Source organism: Heterodontus francisci, chromosome 38 (genome assembly GCF_036365525.1).
Source record: "Heterodontus francisci isolate sHetFra1 chromosome 38, sHetFra1.hap1, whole genome shotgun sequence".
NCBI lineage: Eukaryota > Metazoa > Chordata > Chondrichthyes > Heterodontiformes > Heterodontidae > Heterodontus > Heterodontus francisci.
In genome coordinates, this window is record NC_090408.1 from 23,548,593 (window position 1) to 23,567,673 (window position 19,081).

The following is a 19,081-nucleotide window of genomic DNA, read 5'->3' on the forward strand; positions in this document are numbered from 1 at the left end:
ATGGACTTTTGATTACCAGATGTTAAAGGTGGGGGAGCTAACATTCCAGGTTGACTGCTAAGATAGCAGAATCCACAAACACAGACGCGGTCAGACCAGTGTTTAGTCACATGACTAACTGCTGTTGCAGAGTTTTGAACTGAGAGTTTTAAATTGGAGAAAACAGTATTTGAAGTCAGAAAGCACTTTCCTCCTGGACTGAGAAGACCTCTCTCCTGTCTGCTCTCATCTCACTCTCACCAGCTTCAGAAGCCATTGAAGACATATGAACCCCAAAAGAGAAAAGTCTCTTACGGTGAACAAGGGCCTCAATGAAAAGTAAGACCGGTCTACAGTCGAGGACTCTACGGCGAGCTGAAAACAGAAACAAGAAACCGCATTTAGAGACTGCCTCAAACCTCTCCATTTTATTTCTCTTCTCCTCTTTTCTGTCCCTATTTGCATGTGTGTGTCGCGTGCACATGCTAGCATGGGCGCGTCGTATATCTGTCGGCGTTAACCGTATTAGAGTTAAGATTAAGGTTTAATAAATGTCACTTTTTTCCTTTAAACCGAAGAAAGCCTGTTTATTCTCATTTCTTTGCCTTATAATTGGAAAGCTGTGAACAAGGATTCACAAAGGGGGAGGTGAAGACAGTAAAAGACCCCGAGGCACCTTTCTCACCTGGTCGTATCACCTAGGACACAATACATGACTGAAGACTGCAGACATTTCAAGGGCCTCTTCTCAAACTTCATGCTGACAGAGCCGGCCTGAGGGGCTGATTGGCCTACTCTTGTTCCTGATGTCTCCATGTTGGGCGTCAGGAAAACTGCTACATTGCAGGATTCTGATAATTAATGTCAGGAGTCCAATTATTTCCTCTGAGGCCAAATTAATAGCAGGTAACAGTGACTGAGATGATGCCAACAGCTTCTCATTAACGACAATTTAGATGAGCTTTAACATGTTTGGCAAGAGAAATACATGTCTGTTGGTATTGGGATTGGACTTTGATCCTTACTTGTTTATTAGTCAATATGGATGAAGCAGGCAACAGGGATAGTGTTTTGACAACCTGGCTATGAATGTAATTGAGCCAGTAATTTTTCCAGGCTTTGTTTCATTTAGTCCTGTGCCTGGCCTTGATCTGGCTGATTGGACTGTTATTCTTCAACAGGAGAACTGGTGCATAACCTTAGATCTCAGGTGACTTTGCAGCCAACATAGTGCTGAACCATATCTGCATTATCCTCAATGGTATAGCACAACACTGTCCTTTCACAGGGAAGGTGTAAATGGGGTTGAAGCTGTATTACCAGTTTTTGGAGCCTGTTTGAAAATCATGACTTTTGGAACTTTGTATCTCTGTTGGCCAGATGACAGAATCTCTTTATATTGGGATTAGTGTCTGTGTATCTTTCAATGCCCGGTCTTCACCATTTACCGAAGGCCGTCAACTTACTGATTAATGCAGCCCCATACGTTTCATTAAACAAAGCTGTGAATCAATACTGAAATTTAACTGTGTGGCTGAGATTCAATACTGCTTGGTCTGAGTCCAAATGAAAAATAGATTTATTTTTGACTGATAGATGGGACAGAACCCTGCGATCGCGACTTCCTGCTTCACATTCGTTCTAGAAACTACAGCTGAATATTGCATGTGATATTATTGTTCAGAGCTCAGAATAGTGGGGCTGAATTAGCAATGTGTTTGGATGGAAGTAGCAAAAATTATGTTTGCTGTAGGAGGGAAAGCTGAACAAGTGGATTATTTTTCTAATTCCGTAGAACATCCACTCTTGTATAACAAGTCTGATCACCTCTGCACCTTTAGCCATGCAGCATGCAGTTGGCAAAAGACAAATCCTTCCCTCGCACAATCACTTGTTGTGCAGCAGATGTAGCATCTGTGACTGTTCTCTCGTTGTGGGCTTATTTGGAGCCAATGTGCCTATCACACCAGAATGTTCATCAGTTTTTGAATAGCTGAGAATTTTGTTTTCCCTTTGTAACATTGCAAAGCTCTTCATCACAGACAATATATCTCGTTTGCTTGTACAAATTTAATCGAAGCTTTCCCAGTTTCAATTTCCTGTTGTCACATGTTCATCTTTGATCTTCCTTTGTGATCATGTCAACCAATTCAATAATTTCAGCTTCGTTGGTTGAGAAAAGCCAAACTCTTCGGTTAAACTAGATTGACGTGGAAAAAGGTTATGATAAATTTGTTTGGGAGGACGGAGGGTCAATTCCTGTGGGAGTTCTCCTCTTTGACATTTTTCCCAAGGTTTCTGTGCTCTTCCAATGAAGTTACAGCAGTTGATCCAGATAATCCCTCATCAAATTCATCCTCATTAACTTTCTGTTCAATCTCCTTTCATAAGGTTCTCCTTATACATTTTTTCCCCCAACAACCAGTTGTACTGTATCATATCACACTTGGGCCACCAACAGGACAGGCTTGGAGTCTGCAGCAATTAAAAATTAATCTCCTGGAGAAATTAAGGAGAATAAAATCATTGGGATAATTAAAAAATGTTTTCTTTGAAGTTCTTTGTTTATTGTTATAAAAAATATTGGCGATGGGGAAAAATAGGCTGTTGGACTGGGTGGGGCCGTTGAAGGCAGAAGACCATGCAATGGAACCTTCAGGTATATCACAGAATTGTTACAGTGCAGGAGGAGGCCATTCAGCCCATCGTGTCCGTATCGGCTGTCCGAAAGAGCAATTTACTTAGTGCCATTCCCCCGCCTTCTCCCTGTAACCCTGCACATTCTTTCATCTCATATAACAGTCCAATTCCCTTTTGAATGCTTCAATTGAACCCGCCTCCACCACACACTCTGGCAGCGCATTCCAGACCTAAACCACTCGCTGCGTGAAAAAGTTTTTCCTCATGTTACTTTTGCTTTGTTATACTAGGTCTCCACCTGCCAAGAGTCGTAGAGTTATACAGCACAGAAGCAGGCCCTTCAGCCCATCGTGTCTGTGCTGGCCATCAAGCACCCAACTATTCTAATCCCATTTTCCAGCACTTGGCCCGTAGCCTTGTATGCTATGGCGTTTCAAGTGCTCATATAAATATTGAGGGTTCCTGCCTCTACCACCTCTTCAGGCATTCCCTTACAGATTCCAACCACCCTCTGAGTGAAAAGATGTTTCCTCAAATCCCCTCTAAACCTCCTGCCCCTAACCTTAAATCTATGCCCCCTGGTTATTGACCCCTCCGCTAAGGGAAAAAGTCTCTTCCTATCAAACTTATCAATGCCCCTCATAAGTTTGTACACCTCAATCATGTCCCCCCTCAGCCTTTTCTGCTCTAAGGAAAACAACCCTAGCCATTTCAGTCTCTCTTCATAGCTAAAATGCTCCAGCCCAGGCAACATCCTGGTGAATCTCTTCTGCATGCTCTCCAGGGCAATCACATCCTTCCTATAGTGTGGTGACCAGAACTGTACACAGTACTCCAGCTGTGGCCTAACTAGCGTTTTATACAGCTCCATCATAACCTCCCTGCTCTTATATTCTATGCCACGGCTAATAAAGGCAAGTATCCCATATGCCTTCCTAACCACAAAGAATGACGCACATTAATTTTGTCATGAACATTGATTTTTAAACTGTTACTGGAGTGAGGAAATGACATGTTAAACAGATCAGCCATCGTTAGAAAAGACATTTGCATACTAACAGACAGTACTTGGAAGGACAAAGGACCATTCCCTGACACATTCGATCCACAGTGGACCTTAATCACCAGGTATTGTGTGTAAGAACAGCATTCCAGAGACTGCTAAGGTGATACAACCCAGGACTGATTAGACCAGCTGGTCACATTACTAACTGGCTGCTCCAGGGTTTTTTGAACTGGCCACAGAGAGTTTGAACTGAGAGTGTCTGTTTGCTCCTGGACTGAGAAGATCTCTCCTGTCTGCTCCCATCTCTTTCGCATGGAACTCCAAATCCACTGAAGATACATGAACCCCAAGAGAGAAAAAAGTCTCCTACAGCAAACAAGGCTTAAGTGGAATACTGGGCCCCAACAAAAAGCAAGATCTACCTACAATCAAGGACTCGACAGTGAGCTCGAAGATCCATAACAAAAAACCTTCTTCAGAGATTGCCTCAAACTTTTCCACTTTATTTCTTCTGCTCTGTTCTGTCTCTATTTGCATGTGTGTATCACGTATACATCCCAGCATGGACACGTCATGCATCCGTAGGCACCAATCGAATTAGAGTTTAGGTTTAAGTTTACTAAATTTCAACTTTTCTTCTTTAAACCTAAGAAAGCCTGTTTGTGCTGGTTTCTTTGCCTTATAATTGGAAAGTGGTGAACAAGGATTCACCAAGGAGGAGCTGTAAGACCAGGTGAAAGCCGAGAGGGACTCCCAGACACCTTTCTCACCTGGTCATAACAGCTTCTTTTACTCTATACTTTAAACCTGTGCCCTCTCGTTCTTGATCCTTTCACAATATTGATCCTTTCTATGCTGTCCAGACCCCTCATGATTTTGAATACCTCTATCAAATCTCCTCTCAGCCTTCTCTTCTCCAACGAGAAGAGTCCTAAATTCTCCAATCTGTCTTCATAACTGAAGTTCCTCATCCCTGCAACCATTCTCATGAATCTTTTCTGTACTCTCTCCAGTGCCCTCACATCTTTCCTAAAGTGCAGCGCCCAGAACTGGATTCAACACTCCAGCTGATGCCGAACTAGTGTCTTATATAAGTTCAACCTAACCTCTTGTACTCTATGCCCCCATTAATATATTCAACCTGAGTTGGCAATTCTGTACTGGACAGTTTCGACAACACACAATGTGGTTTGTTCACTCGTTCACTCATTGACATGTTCATTTGGAAGTGCAAACCATACAATGTGATGAACACATGCATATGTGGAGTTAAATGGTACATACTGATTGGATGGAGGTAACCAGGTGAGCTATGGATTGGCAATAACAACAGTTTGTATTTTAATAGTGGCTTCAACATAGAAAAACATTTTCCAAGGCACCTCACAGAAGCAGAAGGGGAAAATGGAACAAACCAAAGATAGAGGCACTTTTTCTTCAGGTAATTTCTGATAAGTGGCTGCCGCAGAAATTGCTTCTTTCCATAGTTACCATGTGATGCACTCCAATTAAAATCACTGGCTCAGAAAAACCACATCAGTAGTTATGGGACTTGGAGTAAAGCACAGACAGCCATCCCCTGTGACAGACACATGTCAACCTGTGTTTACAGGGGTTAGGTAAATGGATTGGGACAGGGCTGTTCCCCTTCCCCAAATTTTGTAACCCAACAACAAATGCAATCACTTAAAAAGGTATGAAATTCATGCAAAAATTAGTTATTGTCAATCTTACACTGAATTTCTATCTAAAGTAATAAAAAGCTGTATATTTCATGGAATAACTACACAAACAGCCTCTCATTATTATGTATTGTTGCCTCCTAGAAGTTCAATTGTGTTTTGCATGTAATGCTCAGAGGTTGAATGGTATTGTCCTCGTTTTATTGTACATTTTCTGACAGACCAGAAGTGGCTTCTATTATTGGCATTTGTCAAGGTTGGAAAATTATGCTTAGAATTTAACCATTCAGGGCTGTCTTTGAACCTGACTATGACTGAGAGGCCTGACATTTATAGCAGTCATTTTCATGATACTTTTGTGTTTGTCTTTCTGGGTGTGTTTCTTTTACACATTAACCTTTGAGGTTTGACAGCAGTCCTGTTGATCAATATTGAAATACCTCCTTAGTCACTTTTGGTCTTGGCACTGAGACTATTAATGGCCAATGACCAACTCTCTCATAATGATACTTAAAATCTCAGCCCTCTATGTTTACAAATGCTTAATTTTACTTGAACAAGTTAACACCACCATTAAAATGATGGTAAGAGCAGCTTGATGCAAGCATGTTAAGCAATCATATGCAAACATTTCTACCCTGTGGTGTCCCAGCTTGACATGATGTAGGATACCATGCGTTAACTGTGACACATTCTTTGTACAAATCTGTCACATTCTCTAAGATAACAACTTCCAGCTCACGTTTCTTTCCTTGTCCATACTTGGGGGCAGTTTTCTGCTGTAAGAATAGTGTGTGGTGTTAAAGGTCTAAATTTCCACAGTGTTCTGCTCAATGTTGGGATGGTAATTGTATACGTGCAGATGGGAAATGGGTCTTGGCATCCATTATCCATGGGATCTCAGCCCACTTAAGCATCTGCCCAATTTTCAGACCAGCATTATTGTTGGAAGATGAAAGATCCCATCCAGTTTTGGAAAGGCAATAGCATACTTGTTATTTTGTGTAATAATTTGTTTAAAGATGTCCAGAGATGAGAGTGACAATGTGGTTTAAGTTTAAGGTTTAAGTGTTAAGAAGGCGTATGGAATCCTGGGCTTTAAAAATAGAGGCATAGAGTACAAAAGCAAGGATGTTATGATGAACCTTTATAGAACAGTGGCTCGACCGCAACTGGAGTATTGTGCCACATTCTGGACACTGCACTTCAGGAAGGATGGGAAGACTTTAGAGAGGGTGCAGAAAAGATTTACGAGAATGGTTCCAGGGATGAGGGACTTCAATTACTTGGATAGATTGGAAAAGCAGGGGTTGTTCTCCTCAGAGAAGAGAAGGTTGAGAGCAGATTGGTTAGAGATATTCAAAATCATGAGGGCCCTCGGCAGAGTAGATAAGGAGAAATTGTTCCCATTAGTGGAAGGGTCAAGAACCAGAGAACACTGATATAAAGTGAATGGCAAAAGAACCAAAAGCAAGGTGAGGAAAAGCTTTTTTATGCAGCCAGTGGTTAGGATTTGGAATGCACTGCCTGAGAGTGTGGTGGAGGTAGATTCAATCATAGCTTTCAAAAGGGAATTGGATAAGCAGCTAAAGAGAATCAATTTGCAGAGCTACAGGGACAGGGTGGGGGAAGGGGACTAGCTATGTTGCTCTTGCAGACAGCTGGCATGGACAGGACAGGCTGAATGGCCTCCTTCTGTCCTGTAATCATTCTGTAAGTCCACAATTCTATGATGGGGGTCCCAGCTATGAAGGTGCACACACAGGTTATGGCAGGTTGTTTTGCAAAAAACTGAAGATTGTAGGAATAAGGATATTCTACTGGTGTTAAGAAGTAGCACAGATTAGGTGCCAAGGGAATATAAATTTATTGAGTGGCCATAAAGTGACCATTACTCTCACGTAGACCATTACAGGATGTATGTCTCTTCTTGCAGCATCTGTACACATCACCTAGGCTTAGGCAAAGTTACATCCAATTAAATAGGAGCATCGAAACAAGAATAGGCCATTTAGAGCTTACTCTGCCATTCAATTATATCATGGCTGATCTGTACTTCAACTCCTTTTATCTGCCTTTTCTCCATATCCATGATTCCCTGACCTAACAGAAATCCATCGATCTCCAGTTTCAAAGCTCCAATTATTCCATCATCCACAGCCTTTCGGGGAGAAAATTTCAGATTTCTACTACATTTTGTGTGAAAAAATGCTTCCTGGTTTCCCTCCTAATTAGCCTTCCCCACCCTTACTATCAAAGGTAGGAGACAGTGGGGGGGAGTTGTTTAAAGACTTAAATACAGGGACACATCACTAACATGCTGCACACGTTCCCATTGCCATTTTTACTACAGTGAATTTTGTGACATCCGAATCTCTCGCTGTGGAAAGGTGGGATATTTTATTCACGTATTTTAAAAGGGCTGCAACAGTGCAATTGGGAGCCTGATTTTAAATTCACTGCTGCTGCAAGGGTTTCCCAGGGTTTGAGAAAACCCAGCTGTGAAAAGGAGGTGGGAACTGCCAGCTCTTTAAGGTAACTTAAGGTAGCACAACTCCCCTCAAGTCCTGCTTTTCCAAGCTTTCCCCTTCCCGGTTACTGGGGACCATCTCCAAGGCTGTGGATTCCTACTGATGGTTTTCCCTCCCTGCTGCCAGCCTGCCTTTCCATTATAATGAGGTCCTGGCATTACGTTTTGGCAGGATCTCTGTTCCCGGCCTTGCCGAGTTCTTAATCCATTTTCAGCCTCCTTCGCACCTCCTCATAGATATCGGGATGTTTGTTCCCTCGTTCTTGATTTTCCCCCAACAGAGGAAATAGTATTTCTGTATCTACCCTATTGAATTCTTTTAGCATTTTTGAATGGTTTTTATCTCAGCCAACAGTGATTTTTCCTCGTGCAAGATGATCTTCCTCTCAAGATCCTCTTCAACAATTAGTTTTCTACCCTTAAGCCACAATCAGTGGTGTTGTTATGCAACATACAGCAGATGGTGACTATTACGTCCCCTCTCTCAGGACAGACAGCGAAGATCCCCTGCTCCAGTAAATCAAAGGCTGATACAAAGAGCACTTTGACTCTCTGATGTGCCTCATTGTATTATATAAATACTGTATATATGTGTCTGGGAATTGGAGCTTCTGATCGTAGATCATCTGCACAGCTGAATGCTTGTTCCTTTAATGTACTGCATTGTATTCTGTCTCCCACATAGTTGATTCTAATATCCATGTACGCAAAGGAATCTCAATGGATGCAAAAAAACAATAAGCCTGCTTTGCGTGCTGATGCTGCTGGTTTGTGGAAAATATGATGTAGGTTTGAACCTTCCTAAGCAGTGCCTACTGAATAGATCACTGTGTATAGTAGGTTAACTCACTGGGCTAATGGGGTCAGTCATTGCTTGGAATGGCTCTGTGGCATAAGAACTGATGGCACTGGGCACCTTCACTGCCACCATATGCTCACTGTTGATGATCTCTGACAGCAGGCTGGAACAGGTGGCACACGATGGCTGAGATCTCCTGGGACAATCTTGCTCTCTTCTTTATTGTTTCTCCATGAACCGGAGGTAAGTTCCTTTTGGCTGGAGTAGTTTGTGTGGTGGGTGATTAGACTCTGCTCCAGGGCCGCACTCAGTCACCCAGTGCTGGAGACCAATCAAACTCCATTCAGACAGATACTTGAGTTGCTGGTTTGTTTAAGTATCTCCAGCGCAGCAGATGAGCACAGCACACACTAAACATTTTCACAACAGCAGCACAGGTTTTTACTGCCAGTTAACTAGCAAACTCTTAATAACCTGCTGTAGATTTCTGAAAGAATTTTTCTTAACTATCTCACTCATATAAACAGACCAGCAAACTGGGTGAACTGTTGAAAATGGCAAAACTGGTGAATTGCAATGAGCTCCCAGTCATCTGGCAGTTTCAACATCCATGAGCAGTCTCATTGCTGAATGGCAGTGGGAAACAAACCTCATATTATCCCCTTTTTTGTATTTAAAATTAGTTTTAGTTTCTCTTCAACACATACCATTACCAAGAGTTCGCTCGGTTCAGTGAATATCTCACCTCGAAATCAGAAGGTTATGGGTTAAGCTCCCATTCCAAAAGGTAGCTATTGTCCTGTGTGATAGTGTAAAATGGCTGTTGGGGAATAGGCAACTCATTCTTATATTGTGCAACTTCCAATTTTCATTTCCATTGACTTTGTCAATGATCATATGACAGTATTCAAAGATCTGGGGTAAAAGTTGTTGTCCGAGCCTTCATTTATCCCTCAACCAACGCCACTAAATACAGGTTACCTGATCACTTATCTCATTGCTATTTGTAGGTTCTTACTGTGCGCATATTAGTTGCCACATTTGCTACGTTACAATGGTGACTATAGTTGAAATAATTACTGAAGTGCCAATGGGGCTGATTGCACAAATGTAGTAAAGGGTTCTGACATTATGTGACTTTGCAAGATCAACTCATTTTACCAATGATCGCTCATTCATGTGCACGGACTGTGCTGTATGCAAGACATCTACTGGTCACTGTTAAAGCAGAGCTGCACACTAGAGATATTTAAAGGATCACAGCCAACATCTGAAGTAGGCACAAGGTGGACAGGAGCAGGACTGCTGCTTTTGATAATGATGCTCCAAATGTCTTACACTTGGAGGTGCAGCAATGGTGGACATAGTCTCCCAAATGCAAAGGTCACGGGAGTAGATGAGAAAGAAATTTTCTGGACTCAGGAAGGTTTGTCTAACTTTAGTACACAGCCTTCACTTAAATGCCAGCAAATGTTCACTCTCAACTTGGTGCCACTTCACGAAGGAAGGATGAAAAAAATACTTCAACAATCTTTCAGCTCTTCAACACAGGAATGTGCCCGTTTTCTGCAGGGCAGATTTTGTCGCTGGCACAAATATATACTTCTAATGCCAAATGTAAATATTGCAAGTTGGAACCAACAAGTGGCACAGTTATTTTTCTTTTCCTGACCGCCGCCCACTTTCTTTTGCTGAGCATAAATGGCTGATTCTATTTATAAGGGTTTATTCACTGACCCCCACGCTCCCAGCTAGGAACCATCTTTGAAAGGAATGTGACCTGGAGGATGTTGAGTGTAACTCGTTCCTGGGAGGGCAAGATTGGTGAATTTATGCTTATTGTTTCTTCTCGATAGTCATAAAAGTAGAAACAAGTTTAAAACCATTCCACTCTAGGAATTTTTATTCATTCATGGGATGTGGGCATCACTGGCCAGGCCAGCATTTATTGCCCATCCCTAATTGCCCTTGAGAAGGTGGTGGTGAGCTGCCTTCTTGAACCACTGCAGTCCTTGTGGGGTAGGTACACCCACAGTGCTGTTGGGGAGGGAGAACCAGGATTTTGACCCAGCGACAGTGAAGAAACAGCGATATATTTCCAATTCAGGGTGGTGTGTGACTTGGAGGGGAACTTGCAAGTGGTGGTGTTCCCATGTGGCTGCTGCCCTTGTCTTTCTAGGCAGTAGAGGTCACGGGTTTGGGAGTTGTCAAAGAAGCCTTGACGATTTGCTGCAGTGCATCTTAAAGATGGTGTACGCTGCCAGTCTTTGAGGAAATGAAGGTTTAGGGCGGTGCATGTGGTGCCAATCAAGCGGGCTGCTTTGTCCTGAATGGTGTTGAGCTTTCAGAGTGCTGTTGCAGCTGCACCTATCCAAGCAAGTGGAGAGTATTCCATCACACTCCTGACTTGTGCCTTGTAGATCTTGGACAGGCTTTCGGGAGTCAGAAGATAAGTCACTCGCCGCAGAATTCCCAGCCTCTGGCACGGCTGGTCCAGTTAAGTTTCTGTGTTTAACTGACCCCCTGATGCAGAAATTCTCAGCCCGTCCACCTGATCAACGCAAACCCACTTGACCAAGGAAACAGTCCTGACATCTTACAATGAATGCATATTGATTTATACATTTTATCGAGAGACTTCGGGGGATAGAATTACTCATTTAAATAAATAAACTGGAGAATGGCTATACTTTTTTCTTCTCTGTAATTGGCAACCCGCTGACTAAATTGGTGGAATGCAGTTTTAAATCTGCTCATTTTTTGATAATGTGATGTTAGTAATGGCTCATTGAATGCAGGAGAAAACCAGCATTCTCCCTTTGTTTTTTTTTAATAAGAGGAATTTGACTGTAATGATTAAATGTGCGCAATAATGTCAACATCATGACAAAATGCAAGAGGAAGCTCAGATTTTATTTATTTGGGGACTGTCACAGATGTATTGTCAGATTGTTGATTGGAGAGGAGTTCTTAAAAATGGCACAGTTACATTTTCATTTCATTTCCTGACCAGCGCCCACCTGCTTTTGCTGAACACAAATGGCTGATTTTCCAGATGAAGAGATTTCTTTTTTCCTTGTGTCGATTCATAGATAGAATCCCTCAGGAAAGCTAAACCTGGGCACTGAGAGGATTACAGTATCGACCTAATCAGCAGCAGCAATAAAAAAAACTGGGAATGACTGCTCCTGCCCTTTGAAAGGGAAAAAAATAATCTCTGATAGCCCTTATTAGTGATACAACAAGGTAACTGGAAGATTTAAACTGATCTTTCCGCATTTAAAGCTGACCTTTGACTACGCTAGAATTCTAATTTTTAGACGTAACACTGATGATATGCACTATTTTTGCTTTTGATCTGTATAACCACTATCCCAGCTTATTTTCCATGTCCCTAGACATTTTCATTCAGAGCAGTTGTTCGGCACAGATCTATTTTTGGACTTTCTTGCCAGCCCTCGAACAGTGCAAACTTATTACAAGAGCTTGCAAAAGTCACAAAGCTATTTTTTTTCCAGTTTCCGTTCAAATAGGTGACATTTGCTTTAACTACAGACCTAAGTCCAAATTGTAAAAAGATGAAGTAAAACTGCTACCTCTAATAGCCGGAAGCCGAGTACTGCTTTGGGATTACAGTTTACTTGCTTCCAGTTATTAATGAACTAAGAGTTTGCTTTTAAAATCAGTCACCCTCAATTTCCTCCATAAAGATGCTACAATCTGGCAGATCTGTGAGACTCTGTCTGATGATTGTTGTTTTCTATATGAACCAAACATTTATTTATATACAGTGTACCAAACAGCAACAATGAACAAAGTAAAAAGATTTAATACTGCACGATCCTTGATGCTAAGTGGGCCATTCAGAGTATAGCTACAGAGGCACCCAGTCCTAGCAGAATGTCAGTCTCCTCTTTCACCCCAAGCTATGAGCTCTGAGTGCAGATGTTGAAGTTGATTGCTTTGTCACATTGGGACTCAGTCGACGTTTCCACAAATCTAATATGACATCCGCAATCACCTCCTGGCAGGAAATAATGAAATGTTCATTTTGTTTTTAACCAACTGACCACTTCAAGTGTTTCACAGTGGGTCCACTGAGGTCCTGAGAAAGTGTCTCCCACTTCTTTTCATTTTTACATTTTCTTTTCCCCCTCCTCTTCTTTTGATGCAGCTGGCTCCAACTGGGGGTCTGTTCCCATGGGTGTTGGGCCATTCCTTGCATGTCAGCTTCGGTTGTGAAACTATTCAGTTGTAAATAGCATCACATCGAAGCTAATCCTGCACACGCGCATACACTTTGCTGCAGAAGGAACCCTGAATGATCTTCCCCGCATCTATAGCCTTGAGTTGTTGAAACTAATTATAGCACCTCAAATATAGCCTGACCGAAATCAGCAAACTCAGAATGGACAGTTCTTTAGATGAGAGGTCTAGTCTCAATTGTTCTTCCACAACAAGCAGTCCACACATTCACTGAGCCATCAGAGCAGGAATTTTTAATCCTCTAGATAATTGGTCCAACATAAAATAATAGAATCATAGAAAGTTTAAGGCACAGAAAGAGCCCACTTGACCCATCGTGTCTGTGCCGGCCGAAAAACAATCCATCTATTCCAATCCCACCTTCTAGCATTTGGACCGTCGCCCTGCAGCTTACAGCACTTGAGGTGCATATCCAGAACACTTTTGAATGAGTTGAGGGTTTCTGCCTCAACTACCCTTTCAGGCAGTGAGTTCCAGACCCCCACCACCTCTGGGTGAAAAGGTTTTTCCTCATCTCCCCTCCAATTTTTCTACAATCACTTTAAATCTATGCCGCCCAGTCACTGACCTCTCTGCTAAGGTGAATAAATCCTTCACCTCCACTCTATCCAGGCCCCTCAAAATTTTGTACATTTCAATCAGATCTCCCCTCAGCCTTCTCTGTTCCAAGGAGAACAACCCCAGCCTATCCAATCTTTCCTCATAGCTGCATTTTTCCAATCCTGGCAACATCCTCGTAAATCTCCTCTGTACCCTCTCTAGTACAATTACATCCTTTCTGTAATGACCAGAAATGCACATAGTACTCAAGTTGTGGCCTAACCAATGAGTTATACAGTTCCAGCATAACCACCCTGCTCTTATATTCTATACCTCGGCTAATAAAGGAAATCATTTCATATGCCTTCTTAACCACCTTGACAACCTGTCCTGCTACCTTCAGGGATCTGTGGACATTCACTCCAAGGTCCCTCGCTTAATCTACACTTCTCAGTATTTTCCCATTAATCGTGTATTCCTTTGCCTGTGTGACCTCCCCAAGTGCATCACCCCACACATCTCCAGTTTGAATTCTATTTGCCACCCTCCTCCGCCTGGCTGAACTTTTTCTCACATTGAACAACTTCTCCTTCAACTGCACTCACTTCCTTCAAATAAAAAGGGTTGCTATGGGTACCCTCATGGGTCCTAGTTATGTCTGTCTTTTTGTGGGATATGTTGAACATTCCTTGTTCCAGTCCTACTCAGGCCCCCTCCCACAACTCTTTTTCCAGTATATTGATGACTGTATCGGTTCCGTTTCCTGCTCCCACCCCGAACTGCAAAATTCTATCAACTTTGCTTCCTTCCAATTTCCACCCTTCTCTCACCTTTACATCGTCCATCTCCGACACTTCCCTTTCCTTCCTCGACTTCTCTGTCTCCATCTCTGGGGATAGGCTGTCCACTAATATTCATTATAAGCCAACCGACTCCCACAGCTACCTCGATTACACTTCCTCACACCCTGCTTCCTGTAAAGACTCCATTCCATTCTCCCAGTTTCTCCATCTCCGACAGATCTGGTCTGATGATGCAACCTTCCACGACAGCGCTTCTGATATGTCTTCCATTTTCCTCAACTGAGGATTCCCCCCCCCACTGTGGTTGACAGGGCCCTCAACCATATCCGGCCCATTTCCCGCACCTCTACCCTCACCCTTCCCCTCTCTCCCAGAATCGCGACAGGGTTCCCCTTGTCCTCATTTTCCACCCCACCAGCCTCCACATCCAAAGGATCATCCTCCGCCATTTCCGCCACCTCCAGCGTGATGCTATTACCAAACAATCTTCCCCTGTCAGCATTCTGAAGGGATCGTTCCCTCTGTGACACTCTGGTCCACTCCTCCATTACCCCCAGCACCTGGTCCCCTTCCCACAGCACCTTCCCATGCAATCGTAGGAGGTGTAATAACTGCACTTTTATCTCCTCTCTCCTCACTATCCAAGGTCCCAAACACTCCTTTCAGGTGAAGCAGTGATTTACTTGAATTACTTTCAGTTTGGTATACCGTATTCACTGCTCACAATGTGTTCTCCTCTACATTTGGAAGACCAAACACAGATTGGGTGACCACTTTGCAGAACAACTCTGCTCAATCAGAAAGCATGACCCCCAAGTTTCCGGTCGCTTGCCATTTCAACACTCACCCTTGCTCGCATGCTCAAATATCTGTCCTGGGATTGCTGCAGTGTTCCAGTGAACATCAACGCAAGCTCGAGGAACAGCATCTCATTTACTGATTGGGCACACTACAGCCTGCCAGACTGAACATTGAGTTCAATAATTTTAGAGCATGACCGGCCCCTCTTTTTATTTTATTTTAATCTTTTTTTTTAACCATGTGGCCGCCCACTGATTTTTTTCATGTTTGTGCTTTGGGCCAGGGCTGTTCATTGTTCTGTCAATTGACACCCTCTCTGCACTAACACTTTGTCTTTCAGCACACCATTAACATACCATTTGCCTTTGCTCCATTATCAACACCTTCCCTTTTGTTTTTTCTTGCCCCACCCCCGCTTTATTTGCTTAAAATCTATTACGTTTCTTACCTTTGCCAGTTCTGATGAAAGGTCACTGAACTGAAACGTTAACTCTGTTTCTGTCCCCACTGATGCTGCCAGACCTACTGAGTATTTAGGGCATTTCTTGTTTTTCGTTCAGATTTCTAGCATCTGCAGTATATTACCCCAGGTCTTTGTCTAGTTAATTCCATCTGAACTGTTTCCAATGCATTTACACCCTTTTTTAAAGGGAGGCATAAGTACTGTGTCTGCATGGGTTTCCTCCGGGTGCTCCGGTTTCCTCCCACATGCCAAAGACTTGCAGGTTGATAGGTTAATTGGCCATTAGCAATTGCCCCTAGTATAGGTAGGTGGTAGGGAAATATAGGGACATGGTAGGAATACGGAATTAGTGTAGGATTAGTATAAATGGGTGGTTGATGGTCGGCACAGACTCGGTGGGCCGAAGGGCCTGTTTCAGTGCTGTATCTCTAAACTAAACTACTGGACACACTCCTTCCAATGTGAACATAAGCTTTGCATTGGCCGGGAATCGAACCCGGGTCTCCCATGTGGCAGGTGAGAATTCTACCACTGAACCACCAATGCACTGCATAAAATTTCTGTAAAGTACTTATAAAGTATTTAGCAAAGGTAAACATTAACTAAATGAAATGTATTTTGGGTGAAAAATAGCTGTGGATCCTAAATAACTTAAAACTCATTGTGCAAAATATCAAACAGCTAAAAACCTTCAGGAAAAAAAAGTAAATGCTGCAGGTGCTGGAAGTTTATGACAGAAGAACAAAAAACGCTGGAAGCACTCAGTAGGTCAGAAAGAGAAGTTTTAAGGTTAGTGTTTCAGGTCAATGGCCTTTTAGCAAAATACAGCTGCGGGTTCAGAGGATGATACCTTTTCATGATCTCTTCAAGGAGAACTGCATGACATCAGCAGTGACAGTTACAACACTCCCCTTTTACTCAAATCCATCTCCCTCCGGACTTGCAACATTCCATTCTCTCAGGTCCAACCCTGGAATCATTATCAAACCTCCTGACAAGAGAGGTGCTGATGTTGTTTATCTTGCAGAGATGTAACACCAGCTCCAAAAGCTCCTCCTACCTCCCCCATACCATCACTTCACTACTGAACATCAAGCCATCATCTCTCAGACCATCACTGACCTCATGCCCTCTCGCCTACCACCTGCAGCCTTCAACCTCATAATCCCAGAAGACCACACAGCCTATTATAACCTCCACAAACATAGTCCCATCAGGGCCGATTTCAACTCCTCGTATCTGGTGGTGGGCAGGGGACCTAACCACTCATTTCCCAACCTGATCGGGCCCCACAAGGAAAGCTTGGCTCTCCTTTGCTTCCTCACCCTTCTACTGATTGGGATCCCTATCCCAGCGCACTTACTTTGTCCCTGGGTCCTCGACAGTGGCCTCCTGCCACCTGATTTTAACAGCAGTGCAGCTGCTTCTTGCTGAGCTCCCATCTATTTTGGTTGGCAGGTTGGCAAGTGGCATATGAACAAGGCCGGGTCAGTAAAATCGGCCAAACCTTACTGCCACCGCTCCTGGATGGGTCCATCTCTCGCTTTGGTACATTCCTGTCTGGTAGTTAAAATCGAGCTCGGCGTTTGCACCTTCTCCTGCCTCACGGAACCTATTTCCTTTCTTCTCAGCTTCATTCTTTTTCTAACCAGTTCCAGTCCCCACACATCTACATCGGTGGTTCCCATTGAACCTCATTGGCTGTAAAGAGGTTTAGGATATCCTGAAGTTGTGAGAGGCTTGTATCAATGCATGTCTTCCTTCTTTCTCTTCCGAGATTGTCTGACACTTAGGAACATGGGAACAGAAGGAGGCCATTGAGCCCCTCGAACCCTCTTCGGCATTCAGTGAAGTCATGGCTGATCTGTAGCTTAAATCCGTCCACCTGACTCCATATCCTTTTAAACCTTTTTCAAGCAAAAATCTGCCAATTTTAGATTATTTGAGCTAGCATCCACAGCTTTTTGTGGGAGAGATTTCCACCCTTCTACAATCTTTTGCGTGTAGAAGTATTTCCTAAATGGCTTGACTCTGATTTTAAGGTTATGTCCCCTTGACTCCCACAGCAGTGGAAAAAAGTTTCCCTCTCTCAGTCTCTAACCTATCAATTCTTTTCAAAATCATAAAAAACCTCAATCCAATCACCCTTTAACCTTACATATTTCAGGGAATATAAGTCTAGTTTATGTAATTTCTCCGCATAATCTTAGCCAAATCCAGTTTTCTGGCCTTAACCATCTCAATGGTCATCAGTCTGAAACGTTAACCCCACCTCCTCTTCACAGATGCCATTTGACCTACCGGACGGTTCCAGCATTTTCTGTTTTTACATTAGAGACATTCAGGGACGGTGACTAAGTCACTGGTCCCAGTTTTCACCAGCAGGATTCACTAAAATGACAGCACCTCACAGAGCGGAATCTTAACTGTCAAAAACGAGTGGGTTGGGGCTGGGTCAAAGGTTGAAATTCAAAAAATATTGAAACAGGAACCCAACCCGCCCATGTCCAGTCTTAACGGAGGTAGGAAAAGGGACAGGCGACCAATCCACTCGCTGAGGGCAGGTTGGTCACTTAAATATTTTAATGAGGCTGCATGCCTTCATTTTAAGCGATTCTATTTTTAACCACAGACGGCTGGGTTTCCCTGGACTCGGGGAAACCCAACATGTAAAAGGAGGTGAGAAGGGCTGAATCCATGAGGTAAGTGTCTTTACGGCACTGCTTGTGGTCCAGGAGGAGCAAGGGTGTTTCCTTCAGGTGCAACAAGCTACTCAGTTAAACACCACACCCACACCGCCCCCCACTTGCCATGATCTGTCTGCTCCTGCGACCACTGGACCCCACCCCCAACCACCATCTGTAAACCCCCCCCCCCCAACCGCTGCAATAGGGCCCCTCACCCTTTCACTGCCTGACAGGCCTCCAACATGTCAGTCAGGCTGGCTATGGGCAAGAAACCTGCAGGACATTTGGGAAACCTGTAAAAGTGAGTTTCCCAACTTCAAAAAAGCCCCGCCATCCCCTGCAACCGCAGCATGGAATGACCCTCTGAGCTAAAATCCAGGTCACTGAGTTTATTTTCCAAAAGATTAGTCCGTTTCTCCATCCCGCAATAAGAACATTTACAAATGTCACTGCAGAAGAGCTCATTAAATGAAACTTCAGCATTTTAATGGATTCTCTGGCAGCTATTTTGGCGTAATTAAATTTTCCATTGTCTGCTCTTTAATTTAGATTTTTTCTTTAAAAAAAGTCTGTCTTGCCTAGTGACCTACATTTACAATGAATATGCACGTGTGCAGTTTTAATGACCGTAACTCACTACACAGCTCCACTTTACAAGGTGCTGTAGATTATTGCCTGGCAAATAAATGAATGGTGTCTCTGATCACAAGTGACACTGAGTAATTGAAATTCTGGAGCCTGAATCAGTCGATTTATTTTTTACACATGCCCCAGTTGCCCTGAAACAGACAGGTGGTTTGTATTTGTGTCTTGTTGTTCTACTTTGGTCACCATAATCAAAGAGTGACTTTGGAGGTCCAATTCAATGTCAGCTGGGATGTTAAA

General features: G+C 43.2%; 1 non-coding gene across 1 annotated transcript; it reads right to left on the reverse strand.

Annotated features, from left to right (window-relative positions):
• Positions 1–15,984: 15,984 nt before the first annotated feature.
• trnag-gcc (transfer RNA glycine (anticodon GCC)) lies at positions 15,985–16,055 on the reverse strand. Its single transcript has one exon. It is a non-coding gene; the product is annotated as a tRNA-Gly (tRNA).
• Between the last annotated feature and the right edge of the window lie 3,026 nt (positions 16,056–19,081).